This window comes from Pinus tabuliformis, chromosome 7 (genome assembly GCF_031772625.1).
Source record: "Pinus tabuliformis cultivar Carrire ecotype Pingquan chromosome 7, CPIR1, whole genome shotgun sequence".
NCBI lineage: Eukaryota > Viridiplantae > Streptophyta > Pinopsida > Pinales > Pinaceae > Pinus > Pinus tabuliformis.
This window is the reverse complement of record NC_142293.1, coordinates 701653306-701668247: the sequence shown is the minus strand read 5'-3', so window position 1 is coordinate 701668247 and position 14942 is coordinate 701653306. Positions and strand designations below refer to the sequence as shown.

The 14942-nt window shown below is 41.4% G+C and overlaps 1 long non-coding RNA gene across 4 annotated transcripts; it reads right to left on the bottom strand.

Annotated features, from left to right (window-relative positions):
• Positions 1–6443: 6443 nt before the first annotated feature.
• LOC149249451 (uncharacterized) lies at positions 6444–7798 on the bottom strand. 4 transcript variants are annotated; one of them, XR_016266770.1, is made up of 3 exons: positions 7230–7752; positions 6940–7098; positions 6444–6859 (listed from the first exon to the last, which is right to left on the bottom strand). It is a non-coding gene; the product is annotated as an uncharacterized LOC149249451 (long non-coding RNA). The 4 variants fall into 4 exon arrangements; XR_016266771.1 differs by having other exon boundaries at positions 6444–6629; XR_016266769.1 differs by having other exon boundaries at positions 6444–6853; positions 7230–7751.
• Positions 7799–14942: the final 7144 nt, after the last annotated feature.

Sequence of the window (14942 nt, the reverse complement as noted above, 5' to 3'; positions counted from 1 at the left end):
GGGGCTCCAGATCTAATGGCTGAGATTGCGCCCGATTGGAGAACCAGATTTAAAAGGGGATTAAGCCATAATGTATAAGGATTTGAGGTCTGATTTGACTGCTGAGATGGTGGATGACTCATTCCATAGTGTAACTGGAAAACCGAACCGACGAGGAAGAGCTGGCGCAGTTCATAAGAGGACAAGTGGCCACTCCCTATGAGTCGTTGATGATGACACAGAAGACAGGGAATTCCAAGTGAACAGCAGTAGGCGATTTGACAGAGGAAGAAGGGGAATCAAGCAGTCATGAGAGCGACTAGCTTTAAAGCCATGAACAGACAGAACATAACACAAGGAGAACGGAGACCGGAGAAAGAAGAAGACGAAGACAGAGAACAAAGAGACAGTGAAGCAAAGAGCAGAAGGATAGAGAGCCAAGTTGACCTACAACATAAGGCAACATCGAGCCATCCCAGAGAGGATCTGTTGGGGAACTGAGCACCACATTGGGTTCCTCCCATTGAAGACCAGAGAGGTCCAGAGCTGGTAAGGAAAAGAGTCTGTGCACTCTAGTGGCTTGGGGAATCCAAGAACCACCCTGCCAAGCAATTCTATTTTAGGAGATTCAGTTTGAGCTCCTCATTGTGATCCTCTGCTTTAAAGACACAATAAAAGAAGGCCACCACTGAGAGCTGGACCGGAGACGTAGCCCTGGAGGATAGGGTGAACTCCTTATTAATTGTTGTCTTCTTGTCTTGCTTACTGTGTTTCTTTGCTGTTTTCTATTTCCAGTGTTTGTGTATTTTGCAATTTGATCGATCTGTTGCCTAAAATAACATAGAAACACACTAGCACATGAGTCTATAATACCTCCATTCAATAATTAATTAAGGTCACTCAAGAGTGGTTTTTCATATCATTAAGCTTCTTGTTTGGTAATGCTTTAGTCAGTATATCTGCTACCTGTTAATCTTTAGGTAGACAGTGCAACTCCACGACCCCATCTCGTACTAAGCATTTGATGTAGTGGTACTTGTTGCTTATATGCCTCATCTTAGCATGAAACATTGGGTCCTTCGTCAACCTTATGCAACTCTTATTATCACAATGTATCCATGTTGGGTTAACTAGTCCTTCAAACAAGTCTGATAGTAACTTCCTGAGCCAAAGTACTTCCCAACAGACCTCGCTTGCAACAACATATTCAACTTCAACACTACTCAAAGAAACTATATCTTACTTTCTACTCATCCATGAGATCATGGAAGATCCTAGGCTGAAGCGTCAACCTATCGTGCTTCTTTCGTATGTCTCACTGCCACCCCATTTTGAATCTATATATCCCATGAGTTGGACTTCAGTACTAATGTACCAGAGCCAATGATATATAGTCTCACATAAATATATTAGGATATGCTTGGTTGCAATCCAATGATCATGTTTTGGCTCCATCTAAAACTGACTTAGGACATTTATTGCAAAACAAATGTTCGGTCTTGTGTTTACTAAATACATCAATGACCCAATCAATTTCCTATAGCAGGTAGGATCCACCGGACTAGAATTTGAACTACTTAACTTCTTTAAATTGATAATCATATGAGTCATCATAGGCTTGCAATCCATCATGCCATGCTTTTGAAGCATCTTGATCACATACTTACATTGACCAAGATATATCTCTCCTAGCTTCTGCCATACTTATAGTCCTAAATAATAATGCATGATCCTAAGATCCTTCATATTTAATTCGGTTGCTAACTGCTTCTTGCATTCCCGAACCTAATGCTCTACACCAGTAACTAGTAGAATATCCACATACAAGAGTATGATAACTGTTTCACCCTGGAACACCCGAATAGGTATGCATCTATTCTTGCATACCAAGCCCTAGGTGTTTACTTTAATCCATATAGAGCCTTATTCAATCTACAGACATGAGTCCACCTCTGATTTATTTCAAATCCTTGAGGCTGCTTATTGTAAACCTCCTCATCAATGGTCCCATTTAGGAAAGCTATCTTGACATCCATTTGATGGATGTTCCATCCTATAGTAGCATACAATGAAACAAATGTTCTTATGGTTGTATATCTAGTTGTGGGAGCAAAGGTTTCTTCATAATAAATTCCCTCCTTCTGTGAGAAGCCTCTTGCTACAAGCCTTGCTTTTTATTTGTCTATGGTCCCATGTGCAGTGTGCTATATCTTGTAAATCCATTTTGAAGTGACTATAGATTTGTCACCTAGCCTAGGGACAATCTTCGATACAACATTCTTCATTATGGATTAGTATTCTTCCTACATAGCATTCCTCCACTCTTGATGTTTAGATGCATATTCATAGGAGGAAGGTTCCATTTCAATAAGCCTTGTGATGTATGCTGTTGTAACATAAATAGTTTTGATAAGTTAGATATTTATAAAAGAGGGTATTAAAAATAGAAAAAACAAAAAATACAATAAAAGAATGAAAATATGAAAATTGTTGAAAAAATATGAAAAGAAACCCCATCAAAAGAAAAATAAGTGCACAAGTGAGCAAGCTCAAATGCCACTTGAAATAAATCTTGTTTGAATCATATAGTATAATCATGATCAAACATGTTTAAATTTATGTTTTAGGATTAGAAAATAATTCAACCAAACTATTTAATCTTGGTTGAAATTAGAAGATAGGATAGATTAGAGGAAAAAGTGACCAAAGCATTTAATCTTGGTCAATTGCATTTTATGCACTAGAATAGGGTTAAGAGTTACTTTAGGAAATAAAAAGGGCATGCTTGATCAAATGTGCCTTTAGAATTATTAATCATGCTTTGATTGATTTATTTTAGTTAAAAAATAAACTAATCATGTCATTTAAACATGATTAGTGCCATGTAATAAGCATTAAACTTGAGTTTTTTTTTATGTTGGGAGATGATTTGATGTTTTGTTGTTTTGTAATATCCAAAGGGCACTTTTCAATGGCCATGATTTTCCCCACCCAGATCAACGGTGGGGAAACCAATTCGCACCCCCTCATCCCATTTCACGTTAACGCCGGGGGGGATCTGAAAAGCGGTATTGCTTTTCCCCAGGCCCCACGCAACATGGCACTCTCTCATGAATTCGCACCCCCCTCATCCTAAACCACTTACCATCGCCCCCCTCTAAAATCCACTTATCACTCCTCCACTCCTGCCAATAGTCACTACGTCACCTCCCACGCATTTCCCTCTGCTAATCACATCTCGCCACATGTCCATCTATCATTCACCCACATCTATTCCCGTTATCATTTTCTTGTTACACGCTTATCCGTTACCATATTCCCGTTACCCATTAATACACCTAAATCCCATTTGGTAACGGTTCCATCACAACGGTAATTGATCAAGGCCTATAAAATGACCTTGACTCATTTCACGCGATTCCCCTACCCACTTTGATTACTATTTTCAAATTGCAGGTATTGTTTTAAGTTTATACACTCATATTGTTCAGCACCTATCAATTTTGGCAATTCAAAATTGAGATACCCTTGACAGAGATTTATTTCTTATCTAGGTACCTGTTCAAGCCAAATTATGTCCTCTGATATCATTTTCTTTCTCAAAATCCTCAGTCATGGCACCAAAGGGAAAAACCCAATCTTCTAGCAGCAAAACAAAAAGTGATGATAACCCTAAGACCTCTGTTACCCTAGACCTAGATCACATGCCATTAGCTAACCAATACTTCAAGATTGCTGACACCGAGTGTGAATTCGACCTATTCAAATTACATCACTAGTTAAAGAAAAATTACCTAGACCAACAAGATGACATTAATATTTGGGAATCCCTGTTACCTATGTTTATCTTTCCATAGACACATTATTTCCCTGATCTGGTTATGTGGTGTCAAGCCAGATACAATCCACTGCACAAAACCATTGTGGCCCAGAATGGAGACATTCTGATTTCAATTACACCTGAAACCATAAACCAAATGTTGTTGATTCCTCAAAATGACTCCCTTAGCCATTTTTTTACAGTTGTTTTAATGGACTTGTATCATAAGTTAACCTTTCCTCAGAGAGCCCAAATTTTTGAAATTTTTCTCCCAGAAGACTCTCAGCTTCCTAAGAAAAATCCCCCTTACCCAGCTTCTATGTTCCCAAAGAAATCCAAGCAAATAATTGCCTTAGTTTCTTGCCTTTTAGGGTATCCATCAAACTAGTGGGTAGATGAGCCTATTCTAGGCTTTCTATCAATTTTCTCCAATGAGCACAAGCCAACATTCATGTACAATTTTAGCCAATTTTTGGCTGATAATATGCATGAATAGATGATGAAGATTACTACAGAAGGCATATTTAATTATGCATCTGTACTAGTCTACATGTTTCTTTTTCAGTAGGGAGATAAGTTTCCATTAAACTTACAAAACCAAGACAATCAGGGCATCAGTCAATCTATGATAAAATGGACTTCATTAGTCAGGAGAAACTCAACAACGTTTAAGTTTGCAGTCTTCATTGACAATTTTGTGATGGCATTATGATACATATGTTGTACTTGATGGCAACCTACTCATCTCAGATAATAAATTATAGTGTAGAGAAAAGTTCACGCACTTATATGCAGAGAAAAGTTTATTTCATGTAGAGAAAAGTTCACGCACTTTTATGCAGAGAAAAGTTTATTTCATGTAGAGAAAAAGTTCACGTACTTTCATGTGAGGAAAAGCGCGTATATGTTGAAGAACTTACCTTTGGTCCATGGTAGTTAGTCCTTGGTATTTGAACCTATGAGGAAAAGCACGTATATGTTGGAGAACTTACCTTTGGTCCATGGTAGTTAGTCCTTGGTATTTGAACCTATGAGGAAAAGCACGTATATGTTGGAGAACTTACCTTTGGTCCATGGTAGTTAGTCCTTGGTATTTGAACCTATGGTTTTGGACCATGGTACTTCGTCAAAAGTGTTGATCTCACGTACTTTCATGGTTGGTTCATGGTATTAGTCCAACAGTTTTTTGATCCTATGGTTTTGGCCCGTGGTATTGTGAAAGGCCTAAGCCTATATAAAGCAAAGGAGATCACTTGGCTAATTCATCCTTGCAATTGAATATCTTAAGATCTGAAATATTGGGTTATTGTTTTGAAAGTTTGATCTATGAAAGTGAAGTTGAAAGCGAATCTGTGAAGGGTGATCTCTCGAGCGCTGCAGCTGCGGAAGTGCGGAGGCACCACAGAAGGCGCAGTGCGGAGGCGCCACAGAAGGCGCAGTGCGGAGGCACCACAGAAGGCGCAGTGCGGAGGCGCCACAGAAGGCACAGTGCGGAGACGCCACAGAGGCGCCACAGAAGGCGCAGTGCGGAGGCGCCACAGAAGGCGCAGTGCGGAGGCGCCACAGAAGGCGCAGTGCGGAGGCGCCACAGAAGGCGCAGTGCGGAGGCGCCACAGAAGGCGCAGTGCGGAGGCGCCACAGAAGGCGCAGTGCGGAGGCGCCACAGAAGGCGCAGTGCGGAGGCGCCACAGAAGGCGCAGTGTAGAGGCGCCATAGAAGGCGCAGTGCGGAGGCGCCACAGAAGGCGCAGTGCGCCACAGAAGGCGCAGTGCAGAGGTGCCACAGAAGGCGCAGTGCGGAGACGCCACAGAAGGCGCAGTGCGGAGGCGCCACAGAAGGCGCAGTGGAGGTGCCACAGAAGGCGCAGCGGAGGTGCCACAGAAGGCGCAGCGCGGAGGCGCCACAGAAGGTGCAGTGCGGAGGCGCCACAGAAGGCGCTGTGCGGAGGCGCCACAGAAGGCGCTGTGCGGAGGCGCCACAGAAGGCGCTGTGCAGAGGCGCCACAGAAGGCACAGTGCGGAGGCGCCATAGAAGGCGCAGTGTAGAGGCGCCACAGAAGGCACAGTGCAGAGGCGCCACAGAAGGCGCAGTGCGGAGACACCACAGAGGCGCCACAGAAGGCACAGTGCAGAGGTGCCACAGAAGGCACAGTGCGGAGGCGCCACAGAAGGCGCAGTGCAGAGGCGCCACAGAAGGCGCAGTGCGGAGACACCACAGAGGCGCCACAGAAGGCGCAGTGCGGAGGCGCCACAGAAGGCGCAGGTGCGGTGGTCGCGGTGCCACAGAAGGCGCAGGTGCGGAGGTAGTACAGATATCCGCAGATCTATACCAGTGAAGTTGCGATCCCTGCTTAAAATTTGTTTTAACTGCCTTTGACTATTCTGCAGGGTTTTGGGTGCATAACTGATGTTTGGTTACTGGTATTGAGTTCAGATAACAGAATGATTAATGACTTATCTTTATGTACTAGATCGGGTCATTAGGATCAGCAGGGCTAAATAGAGGACTTTTAGCAGCTGGCATGGAATGACCATGCCCTTGTAAGTTGTTATGACCATGCGTACCTCTCACTTACAGATTAATGTAAATGGCAACAACAGCCATAATAAACATATTTCAATGTTATTACCCAAGGATCATAGGCTTCGTGAACAACAAGATCCAGAGCGGCATCTGTAAACCCTAAAGCAACACCTCTCTCTGCAGGACGAATTGCTACATCTTTCATCTGTAGTCTAGCAACTTTCTTGAGCTCATCATGAGAAAGAGGATCAAATACAACTATCTCATCAAGTCTATTCAATAACTCTGGCCTGAAATGTCTTCTAACCTACAACAATATTCAAAGGCATGTCAAAGCACCGCAGCCAACTTCGTGATAAAATTATATGAAAAAGATGCATACACAGAGTCCAGGAATGCGTGTACAGCCTTCAGCAATTTTCCCAAGGCAAAATTTCTCAAGCCGGTTCGCGAACCGAAGCTTCTTAAATTTCACAGAGTAAAAAGCGGTGCCAAATATTCTTTACAGTGCCTTCAAGAGACCGGAACCAGCTGTCGCTTCAAACACATACTGAACTTCAAAATCTCGAAAATGTTAACAGAAAACCTACCAAATTCTCAGCCATAAAGCAAATTACCTTTCAGACAAAGCCGAAATTTCTAGCTGTGAAAGAATTCAGCAAAGAAGACTTCAAAGGAAACGCCTTTCTGCACTTTATTTAAAGCTTCAATGTACCGGCAATTAAAGAAAGCAGTCCATCCTGCGGGAACCGCCCGCATTGAACCCCAGCCGCAACCTGCAAGAAACCCATCGACACGTTTAAATCTTTAACCATTATCGTTATCAATAAACAGACAAAATAATAACTAAAGCAGCTCCTGCGGTACGAAGAGCATTCGACCTCACAAATCAAAACGATAGCTCTACCTCAGAAATTAAACCGACAGCTCAACTTCCGATTGATCTTTTGCAGAATTTAGAAAAAGAAAATGCCAAACCGACAAAGAAACTTGCATTTTCTGCCGCCAAAGCCAAAGAATTGTACGAGGAGCAGACCTGACAGAAAATAAAACCAAAAATCAAGCCCTGCGAGCTGCAGAGCGACGACGGCCTCAATTCCGCGGAATTCACCGGTAAATCCAGCGGTTTATCCGCACACCGTAAAACGGAGGAGCAAAAACAGAGCCAGCTATACTGTAAGTCTGCACATTATCTCTTTGCCTCCGCTGAAGGTAGCCATCCAAATGGTTTATCAATTAATTCTGTAATGTTCCAGATGTGCCATATCCCTTTCCACTGTCCACCGCCGCCCACTCCCAACGAAAACATCGGAAAAATTACGGGAATTCATGCTGCTTATGCGAACGAAGCCGTTGCAGAGGGAATTGAAACGATGGAGCGAGAAGAGGCGATCGACCAGGTGTCAGCGTGAGAATCAAGCGTGAACAAACACTAAGCAAATTGCCCAGTCCGCCAGGTGTCAGCGTGAGAGTCAAAAGGACGACGGTGATTGGGTGATTGGGAAGGTTGTTTGATTATGAGCTTCAATGTTGTTGTTGGGTCCAGTATGAAAATTGGATGAAAAGTGGCCTTTCAGATTATGTGTTGTGCTTGAATGTATCCAGTCCGAAAATTGATGAAACGTGGTACCTGGAGGAGAAAAGATTGTAGGCCAGCACCTATGTACTAGTATCTACGCTAGTACAAAAGCTAAGGGAGATCTTTGGAGCATTGTAGCAGGTAGCAGCCTGCGTACTAGTAAATGGATCGGCTAGTACAAGAGAAAAGGGGGTTGTAGCTCCTGTACTGGTATAAGACTGCACCAGTACAAATATTGTAAAAGGATTTTCTTATTAAGAAGAAGATTGAGATGACTTGCAGCAGGTGGTTTTTCTCCCGCATTGGGTTTCCACCTTATATCATGGTGTTCATGTGTGTGCCTTATGTGTGATGATCTATTCTCTATTACGGCATCTGTTATCTGATAATATGGTTGATAATGTTCTAATGCACTCATTGAAGATCAATTAACTTAATCATAAGAAGTTGTGGAAGTAGCATATATGAATCTGATTATGGAAATGAAAAAGTTTTATTAATGTGATAATACTGATTCACCCACCCCTCTCAGTATTATTTCCAACAATTGGTATCAGATCAGGTCCTTTGATAGAAGCTTGATCGCTTGAAGGAGATCCGTGGAACAATGGGAAAGAAGCTTAAGAAGAAAGCACCTAAGAAAAAAGAAGTCATCTCAGAAGAACTATGACAGTGGGAGAATCGATTGGGGATTAGGTATAAGAAGCTCTTCAGATTCAGAATCAGATTCAGAATCATTATCAGGTATGAATATATTATCCTCTGATGTTCCAGCTATCTTTCCTTTTGGAAGAGATGAAAGTGATAGCGAAACTACTGAATTTGCTCTTATGGGTGAACAAGAAAGATATCAAATAGAGGCAGAATTTAAAAGGCTGACAGACAAAATTAGAGATCAACAAGATCTATTGAACAAAAGGGAATGTGATTTCAAAGAAGAAGATACCAAACTAAAGGCCCAACTAGAAGAAGGAAACAAGGTAAGAAAGCTACTCAAGGACAAGGAAGACCAATGTCAAAAATTGCAGCATGAAGTGACATCATTAAGAAAAGAAGTCAACGAAAGAAGCACAACCATCAAGAAACTCAAAGATAGATCCAGCTACTATGAAAATCTTGAAGCTACAATCCTCTCACTAAAAGGAGATCTTGAAGAATCAAAGAAGCAGAATACAGATCTACTCCAAGCTATTGCAAAACAAGAAAACGAAGTCACCAGCTTAAAATCTCAACTAGAATGTGCCTTCCGAGTTCATCAAATGCAGCAGGATCTGAATGAAGAACAAGAAAAGGAGATTTTCAAACTAAGGGAACAAATGGAAGAAGGAAGGAAAGCTGAAGAAGATTTGAAAAAGCAATCTCTTGAAAAGGAAGAACAGCTTCAGGTTGAGGTAAATATCTTGAAAGGTAAACTAGAAGAAAAGGATAAGCTTTTACGATTTCAAGATAGTTCTAAAGTCTTGGATGATATTCTTAGTAGTCAAAGGTCTCCTGCTATAAAGACTGGTCTTGGTTTCCATGAATCTGTTGAAGGTGAATCTAGTTCACAAGGTGAGGCAAGGAACTCTAAAGAGAAATCTAAAGTGATCAACGAAGAAATGAAAGATCAATCTCATCATCAACCAAGAAAAGAGATTCCTCAAAGAAAATCCTTTACTCCTCCTATGAATAATGTTGAATGTTATGTATGTCATAATCTTGGACATGTTGCAGCTAGATGTAGAAGAAGAAGGGTTCAATACCATTATGCAGAAAGATCATCACATTCAAGGTACTTTTATGGATATTGCTTTGCTTGCAATATGTTTGGTCACAAAGCTGCTGATTATTACAGGAGGAATATGAAACATGTAAGATGTTATGCATGTAACAAGCTTGGACATATAGCTAAGGAGTGCAGGAACAAAGTGTGGGCACCATATCAAAAGGAGAAAATGTCATCATCATGCTTGAAGATATGGAGGAAAAAGGAAGAACAGTCAGAAAAAGGCGGCACTGCACAACGTACAGACATACCAGAATCAGAGGGAGCTGAAAGTACAAAACTTCAGTGTCCTGAATCTCATATGCAAACTCCATAAAGGAAAGTTGCATATATACGCGAGTTAGTTACTGCACAGTCGCGTATATGATTGTTTGAAGAAAGGCAGTAGGGACAGATTCAAGAGAAGGATCAGTTTTGCTCTAGTTAATAATAATGATGTGTGGATATGATGGTTAGAAGTGTTTTGGTTCTAACTTGATATTGATGATGTCTTGATACTTCTTATTGATATGCATGATCAGACAGATGGCACAGGTTTAGAGGGAGCATATGGACTTAATGCATTATTGGCATTATGGTTAATAGTCCTTGGTGATGATACTTATATGGATAAATGATTCATCTTGCTATGGTTATGAGTTGTTCACATGGTTCTTGGATCAGATTTATGGTTGATTCTCTAATGATGCTTGCATGGGAAGCACTTAGCTTGAATTCACATCTTCTTGATGTTGAGTCACTCATATGCTGCTGTCGTCATATGCATAAAGATCATATATTACAGTTATGATTCCTTTCATTCTTGGCACAAATGGATGAGGATTGTTGGCTGGATACAGGGATGATTATTCAAAGTTGCATTGTTGGAGACATGATGATAATGAGCTCTTATCTATATGATGATAGGATTGTTTCATACATATGTTGATTAATGCAGATATTCCCAATTGATGATACTTGATTCATGTATATCTGGATGGCTATGATGTTTCTCACATAGAATGTGAAATTCTGTTGATGCGGACATACCTTGATGATTCATGCACTAATACAAGTTGCTGGTCTAGTTGCTATTGACAGATACTATGGAGCAGATCATAAAGTGTTGTTGCTGATGTTCATCTTATTTAGGTGATGTCATATCAAGACTCCTGATGTAATAGTGTCATCTCTTCAGGTCATGTAATGACCTATGTTGGTTTCCCCACTATGCCTGGGATGAAGATGTAATGTATTTGGTTTTCATTTTTCTGATATATCCCCACTTGGTTGGGTGATGGATGTATGTATTGAATCTTTTAGGAAGGTCATTTGTGATGTAGAACATCCTTTTGCAGACCTTGCTTACAGTCAGGGGGAGCCTGAGCATGAACATCACTATATAGCAGAGCAGACATTTCAGCTTGTTCTCAGAAAGAGCATGATCATATTGGTGCGCCATGACATATAGAAAGGGGGAGCTCATTCAGAGATTTCAACAGGTACTCAGGGGGAGCTTATAATGCATTGTTGGCATTATGGAGGACGTACAGAAGGAGATCTTGGATGCTGGTCTGATTATTGCTGCAATCTATCTCTTTCATGGTCATGGATTATGGTTCTTCTTTGCAGATCTGGTTTATAGTCAGGGGGAGCATGTTCTTAAGGGGAGCATAACCCTTTGCCCTTGATGTCAAAGGGGGAGAGTGATTGGTTGTTGTTGCCATCAAGTCCAAAGGGGGAGATTGTTGGCATTATGATACATATGTTGTACTTGATGGCAACCCACTCATCTCAGATAATAAATTATAGTGCAGAGAAAAGTTCACGCACTTATATGCAGAGAAAAGTTTATTTCATGTAGAGAAAAGTTCATGCACTTTTATGCAGAGAAAAGTTTATTTCATGTAGAGAAAAAGTTCACGCACTTTCATGTGAGGAAAAGCGCGTATATGTTGGAGAACTTACCTTTGGTCCATGGTAGTTAGTCCTTGGTATTTGAACCTATGAGGAAAAGCACGTATATGTTGGAGAACTTACCTTTGGTCCATGGTAGTTAGTCCTTGGTATTTGAACCTATGAGGAAAAGCACGTATATGTTGGAGAACTTACCTTTGGTCCATGGTAGTTAGTCCTTGGTATTTGAACCTATGGTTTTGGACCATGGTACTTCGTCAAAAGTGTTGATCTCACGTACTTTCATGGTTGGTTCATGGTATTAGTCCAACAGTTTTTTGATCCTATGGTTTTGGCCCGTGGTATTGTGAAAGGCCTAAGCCTATATAAAGCAAAGGAGATCACTTGGCTAATTCATCCTTGCAATTGAATATCTTAAGATCTGAAATATTGGGTTATTGTTTTGAAAGTTTGATCTATGAAAGTGAAGTTGAAAGCGAATCTGTGAAGGGTGATCTCTCGAGCACTGCAGCTGCAGAAGTGCGGAGGTGCCACAGAAGGCGCAGTGCGGAGGCGCCACAGAAGGCGCAGTGCGGAGATGCCACAGAGGCGCCACAGAAGGCACAGTGCGGAGGCGCCACAGAAGGTGCAGTGCGGAGATGCCACAGAGGCGCCACAGAAGGCGCAGTGCGGAGGCGCCACAAAAGGCGCAGTGCGGAGGTGCCACAGAAGGCGCAGTGCAGAGGCGCCACAGAAGGCGCAGTGCGGAGGCGCCACAGAAGGTGCAGTGCAGAGGCCCCACAGAAGGCGCAGTGCAGAGGCGCCACAGAAGGCGCAGTACAGAGGTGCCACAGAAGGCGTAGTGCGGAGACGCCACAGAGGCGCCACAGAAGGCGCAGTGCGAAGGCGCCACAGAAGGCGCAGTGCGGAGGCGCCACAGAAGGCGCAGTGCGGAGGCGCCACAGAAGGTGCAGTGCGGAGGCGCCACAGAAGGCGCAGTGCGGAGGTGCCACAGAAGGCACAGTGCAGAGGCGCCACAGAAGGCGCAGTGCGGAGACGCCACAGAGGCGCCACAGAAGGCGCAGGTGCGGTGGTCGCAGCGCCACAGAAGGCGCAGGTGCGGAGGTAGTACAGATATCCGCAGATCTATACCAGTGAAGTTGCGATCCCTGCTTAAAATTTGTTTTAACTGCCTTTGACTATTCTGCAGGGTTTTGGGTGCATAACTGATGTTTGGTTACTGGTATTGAGTTCAAATAACAGAATGATTAATGACTTATCTTTATGTACTAGATCTGGTTGATAACTCTCATAATATCATTGTATATGTATGGATCTGGTGATTGGGTGATTCAGAAGGTTGTTTGATTATGAGCTTCAATGTTGTTGTTGGGTCCAGTATGAAAATTGGATGAAAAGTGGCCTTTCAGATTATGTGTTGTGCTTCAGTGTATCCAGTCTGAAAATTGATGAAACGTGGTACCTGGAGGAGAAAAGATTGTAGGCCAGCGCCTATGTACTAGTATCTACGCTAGTACAAAAGCTAAGGGAGATCTTTGGAGCATTGTAGCAGGTAGCAGCCTGCGTACTAGTAAATGGATCGGCTAGTACAAGAGAAAAGGGGGTTGTAGCTCCCGTACTGGTATAAGACTGCACCAGTACAAATATTGTAAAAGGATTTTCTTATTAAGAAGAAGATTGAGATGACTTGCAGCAGGTGGTTTTTCTCCCGCATTGGGTTTCCACCTTATATCATGGTGTTCATGTGTGTGCCTTATGTGTGATGATCTATTCTCTATTACGGCATCTGTTATCTGATAATATGGTTGATAATGTTCTAATGCACTCATTGAAGATCAATTAACTTAATCATAAGAAGTTGTGGAAGTAGCATATATGAATCTGATTATGGAAATGAAAAAGTTTTATTAATGTGATAATACTGATTCACCCCCCCCCCTCTCAGTATTATTTCCAACATTTTGTTCATTGAGTTGCAGGGATTCTTAGCAGTTAGAGTGAGCAAAGGATTAGTTCAGAAATCAAAATGGTTTTGCACTTGAGTGAGCAGACAAAGACTGGAGACTGGTATTTATACCAGAATTACACAAAAATAAGAGTATATGGATGTGAGTTGGCTCCCTACAAGCTGCCTATGTTCCAATGGGAATTTTCTCTCTGGAATATATAAGGAAGATGATCAATATGGATGAAATCCATTTTGTATCAGGTAAAAGGAAATCACAATTCAAGATCAAGACTCAAGTAGGACCATTTATATGCAATACTAGAACAATAGGTGATGAGGCAGATTTGATTCTCAAGCAATTCAACTTTCAACCTAGTTTCACCTGGTCATATGATCCATTCAACATTATTTATAATCTAAGGGTGGAACTCAAAACCACACCTTATAATCATACCCCCAGGCCAGAAATTGAGAAATTTATGAATCAAGACCAGTGGGAGGAGAATACACTTCAAGAAGCAGAAGAGAAGATTTTGTCTACAACTACCCTCCACACTCTAGTACCTCAAGATAAACAGGAGAAAAGGAAAAGAGAAGAAACTTCATCTCCAACCTATACAGAAATAAGTGCTCAAGAATTCATCATTCAACAGAAAAAGCAGAAAACACATCTTAAAGATGTCACTATTCAGAATGAAGAAAAATAGAAAACCATTGTTATGATTGGTTTACTGTTTTACACAGTGTCTGAGGAACATCTTCCTGACACCCCATCCTCCTTGGCCTCACAAAATCCTTCAGAAAAATCACAGTCAACAGAATTGGGTGAACATGATGATCCCAATATCTTCAATAAGTTTTTGCAGATTAAGAAGAAGAATGAAACACTCAAAGCTAGTACCTATGCTCAATTTTGGAAGCATACTTCCACCTTCCAGCATAGGTTATTAGCAACATTTCATAGTGAGAAAGGAAGGATGCAAATGGAATTCTTACAGGCTCAAGTACCCTCTCCAAAAACTCCTGTAGATTACAAGAAGATTATGTTCTCATTTGATGTAAAGATTATACTTCCCATTGATCAAATGGATATGCATAGACAATCTAGAGAAATTATTTTCTTCACCATGACAAATAATTTCATTGAACTATCAAAGTTAAGGACATCTCTTGCAAATGTTCAGACACAATTAAAATTGGAGAAAATTTCTTCATCAACTAAAGACACCAGAATCAAAACAATAGAAAAATTGGTGATCAAACTAGGATATGATCCCAGTGATGTCAAAGTAATGGAGGAGATCATCAAGAAAAAGAATGCATACATAGCATCACACGGAAAATAACTAAAATTACCTTCTACAGAGGATCCATTAACAAAGGAGATAGAAGAAAGTGAACAACATAAAGAAGATATGCTCAAATTGATCAT